Source organism: Glycine soja, chromosome 14, assembly GCF_004193775.1.
Source record: "Glycine soja cultivar W05 chromosome 14, ASM419377v2, whole genome shotgun sequence".
NCBI classification, from domain to species: Eukaryota; Viridiplantae; Streptophyta; class Magnoliopsida; order Fabales; family Fabaceae; genus Glycine; species Glycine soja.
In genome coordinates, this window is record NC_041015.1 from 38113556 (window position 1) to 38118395 (window position 4840).

The following is a 4840-nucleotide window of genomic DNA, read 5'->3' on the forward strand; positions in this document are numbered from 1 at the left end:
TTCTTTTTTTTTCAAGTTTTATTGTTTTATTTTTCTAAACTTTCCTTAGGTAGTTTCCATAGTTAGACTTTGAAATTTTGTCTGAAAATTTTTGTTCTATCTTTTAATGATTTTATAAGGTTGCTTACAAAATTTCAAGTCATTTGGATATCATTTAATGGTAGTTGTAGTTCAAACCTACACTGTTACTTGCATAAGAAGGCAACTAGTTGTGCATGCTGAATGTAGTGTATGACTAGAGGCAATCCATCTGACTTACAACCCTTTGATCCTGAGATAGATAGGACATTTCATAGATTAGTTAGGCATCATTTTATACCTTTTGAACATCCTGAGCATTCTGTTACTGGTGAGTCTATGCATTATGTTATTGGTTATTTTGAACATCCTGATTTTGAGCATTATAATTTTGAACATTCTGATTTTCAACATTCTGAGAACATGGCACAACCTCCACCCCATAAGGGAAATGGCTGCACCTAATTTCACCTACGAAAGCTTGTGCATCCAATACCCTGATGAGGATGTCCCATATGTTCTTAAAACTAGACTGATCCATTTGCTTCCAAAGTTTCATGGCCTTGCAGGTGAAGACCCGCACAAACATCTGAAAGAATTCCATATTGTCTGCTCCACCATGAAACCCCCAGATGTCCAGGAGGATCACATATTTCTAAAGGCTTTTCCTCATTCTTTAGAGGGAGTGGCAAAGGACTGGCTATATTACCTTGCTCCAAGGTCCATCACGAGCTGGGATGACCTCAAGAGAGTATTCTTAGAAAAAAAAAATTTCCTGCTTCCAGGACCACGACCATCAGAAAGGATATTTCAGGCATTAGGCAACTCAATGGAGAGAGCCTATATGAATACTGGGAGAGATTTAAAAAACTATGTGCCAGTTGCCCTCACCATCAGATTTCTGAGCAGCTTCTTCTCCAATATATTTATGAAGGACTCAGTAACATGGAGAGAAGTATGATAGATGCTGCCAGTGGTGGAGCCCTTGGAGACATGACCCCTACTGAAGCCAGAAATTTAATTGAGAAGACGGCTTCAAACTCCCAGCAATTTAGTGCCAGAAATGATGTATTGTCATTAGAGGAGTGCATGAAGTAGCCACGAATTCATCTTCATCAGCTGAGACTAAGAAGCTTGAAGGTAAACTAGATGCCTTGGTTAACCTGGTAACCCAACTGGCCATGAATCAAAAATATGCACCTGTCGCCAGACTCTGTGGTTTATGCTCCTCTGCCGACCACCACATAGACCTTTGCCCTTTTGTGCAACAATCTGAAGCAATTGAACAGCCTGAAGCTTATGTTGCAAACAACTACAATAGACCTCCTCAACCTCAGCAACAAAATCAGCCACAACAAAACAATTATGACCTTTCCAGCAATAGGTACAATCCCGGGTGGAGGAATCATCCCAACCTTAGATGGTCAAATCCTTCACAACAGCAACAACAACAACAACAACCTTATTTTCAGAATGCTGCTGGCCCAAGCAGACCATACGTTCCTCCACCAATCCAGCAGCAACAATAACAACAACAATAACCCCAGAAACAGCAAACAGTTGAGGCTCCTCCGCAACCTTCCCTTGAAGAACTTGTGAGGCAAATGACTATGCAAAACATTCAATTTCAACAAGAGATCAGAGCCTCCATTCAGAGCTTAACTAATCAAATGGGACAATTGGCAACACAGTTAAATCAACAACAGTCCCAGAATTCTGACAGATTACCTTCTCAATCTGTCTAGAATCCCAAAAATGTGAGTGTCATTGCATTGAGGTCGGGAAAGCAGTGTCAAGGACCTCAACCAGCAACATCTTCCTCATCTGCAAATGAACCTGCCCAACTTCACTCTACTCCAGAAAAAGATGATGACAAAAATTTAAAGAGTAAGTTATCTAACAATTTCTATGCAGGTGAATCTTCCACTGGTAATTCTGATTTACAGAAGCAGCATATCCCTCTTCCATTCCCTCCAAGAGAAATTTCCAACAAAAAATGGAAGACAAAGAGAAGGAGATCTTGGAAACATTTAGAAAAGTAAAGGTAAACATACCTCTGCTGGATGCAATAAAGCAAATTCCAAGATATGCTAAATTCTTGAAAGAGTTGTGCACTAATAAGCGGAAGCTTAAAGGAAGTGAAAGAATTAGCATGGGCAGAAATGTCTCTACATTGATTAGTAAATCTGTTCCCCAAATCCCTGAAAAATGTAAAGATCCAGGTACATTCAGCATACCTTGTATTATAGGGAATAGTAAGTTTGAGAAAGCCATGCTAGATTTAGGAGCTTCTGTTAGTGTGATTCCTCTGTCTATTTTTAATTCTCTATCTCTTGGTCCCTTGCAGTCAACTGATGTGGTAATTCATTTAGCTAATAGAAGTGTTGCCTATCCTGCTGGTTTCATAGAGGATGTCTTAGTTAGAGTTGGTGAACTGATTTTCCTTGTTGATTTTTATATTTTGAATATGGAGGAGGGATTTTCTAAAGGATCAGTTCCCATCATTCTAGGCAGACCTTTTATGAAAACTTCTAGAACTAAGATAGATGTATATGCAAGCACACTATCTATGGAGTTTGGTGATATAATTGTTCATTTTAATATTCTTGATGCTATGAAGCACCCATCTGAAGATCTCTATGTATTTCGTGTTGAAATAATTGACCATATTGTTGATGAATACATCACTGATTCTAATATGCATGCCTGTCACTCTTCATGCATTGAATCTGAATTTGTACTTGATCATATGTCTGAATTTGATGCTGAGAGTAAATTTGAATTTGATATTGATTACATGGCTAGTGATGTTTTACCTCTTGAGATTGATTTTATAGAGTCAGATAGAACTAACCATGTCTTAGGAAGTACATATACCTCTGAATTTCTTTATGAGGTACAGGCTGAGAAACCATCTCTTTCTACCACTATCCAGTCGCCCACACCAGAATTGAAGCCTCTACCATCAAATTTAAAATATGCTTACTTGGATGATAGCAAAAGTTTTCCAGTAATTATATCTGCCTCCCTTGTTGATGAGCAAGAGGAGAAGTTGTTATCAGTTCTCAAGAAGCATAAGAAGGCTATAGGCTGGACCCTGGTGGACATTCCTAGTATTAGCCCATCCACATGTATGCATCAGATAAATTTAGAGGATGGGACTACACCAGTAAGACAGCCACAGAGAAGACTCAACCCGGTGATTCTCGATGTAGTGAAGAAGGAGGTAACCAAGCTTTTGCAAGTTGGAATCATTTATCCTATCTCCGACAGCCAATGGGTGAGTCCCGTCCAGGTAGTCCCAAAGAAAACCAGCCTCACCATAATCAAAAATGAGAAGGAGGAGCTGATTCCTACTCGGGTGCAGAACAGTTGGAGAGTCTGCATCGACTATAGGAGGTTGAACCAGGTTACCAAAAAGGACCATTTTCCCCTGCCATTCATTGACCAGATGCTTGAACGCCTGGTAGGTAAATCTCACTACTGTTTCCTTGATGGTTTATCTGGTTATATGCAAATCACTATTGCTCTTGAGGATCAGGAAAAGACCACATTCACCTGCCCCTTTGGCACTTTTGCCTATAGGAGGATGCCTTTCGGCCTGTGCAATGCCCCTGGTACCTTCCAACGGTGCATGATCAGTATTTTCAGTGATTTTTTAGAAAATTGCATAGAGGTGTTTATGGATGATTTCACTGTGTATGGATCCTCTTTTGATGTTTGTTTGGATGGTCTGGAAAAGGTTTTGAATAGATGCATTGAAACTAACCTTGTTCTAAATTTTGAAAAATGTAATTTTATGGTTGAGCAAGGTATAGTTTTATGCCACATTATTTCCAATAAGGGCATTGAGGTAGATCCTGCAAAAATTTCTGTTATTTCACAATTGTCTTACCCCTCTTGTGTGCGATAGGTGCGATCTTTTCTTGGTCATGCAGGATTCTACAGGCGTTTTATAAGAGATTTTAGCAAGGTAGCCCTTCCACTATCCAACTTGTTGCAAAAGGAGGTGGAGTTTGACTTTAATGATAAATGCAAAGAGGTCTTTCATTGCCTCAAAAGAGCACTGACTACCACCCCTATCATTCAGGCACCTGATTGGATAGCCCCATTTGAGCTAATGTGCGATACATCCAATTACACATTGGGGCTTGTCCTTGCTCAAAAGATCTCCTTACTTCAGCTTTACTTCTTTTCCACCATGACTTAGGGAGTTTTTCTTTTTCCTATCTCCTTCTTTACTTTTATTACATTTTTCGATTCAATTTAATGGTTTACTTGCTTTTAATCTTTTACTTGTGCTACATTGAGGACAATGTGTTGTTTAAGTATGGGGGGAGTGTTCTTTGGTTTTGCTAGTTTTGTTAATTTTGTTAGTTTCGTAGGGTTTCTAGTTTAATATTTTAGGTCAATTCTGTTTGCATGTACAACTTTGCATGTTTTTCTTTGAATTATAGGATATGTTCAAGAAATGGGTAATTGTTCTGAAAATAAAAGTCTCGTGACATTTTGTGATTTGAAATCCTTGTTTTTCCTCTACATGTCATGATAGTTTTGAAAGCTCAATTTGGAAGTGATAAGTTTACCTTTGTGAGAATTTGAGCCATCCATCATCATAATCTTTTGGTATGTTTTGCCCCATTGATTGCTTGCACAATAGCCTTGGCTTGATTCTTGTTGATGCTTCCTAATTCACATGCATATTTAGAAATGATTTAGGCAATTTTGTTCTTATAAGCCTCTAGCCAAATGGACCTACCTTGAATTAATTCATTTGATAGCCCTTTTGAGCCTTGTTTCCCTTTCCTTGTTTTGAAGCTCA

General features: G+C 38.7%; 1 non-coding gene across 1 annotated transcript; it reads right to left on the reverse strand.

Moving 5' to 3' along the window:
- Positions 1-810: 810 nt before the first annotated feature.
- On the reverse strand, positions 811-917 carry LOC114385589. Its single transcript, XR_003660956.1, has one exon. It is a non-coding gene; the product is annotated as a small nucleolar RNA R71 (small nucleolar RNA).
- Positions 918-4840: the final 3923 nt, after the last annotated feature.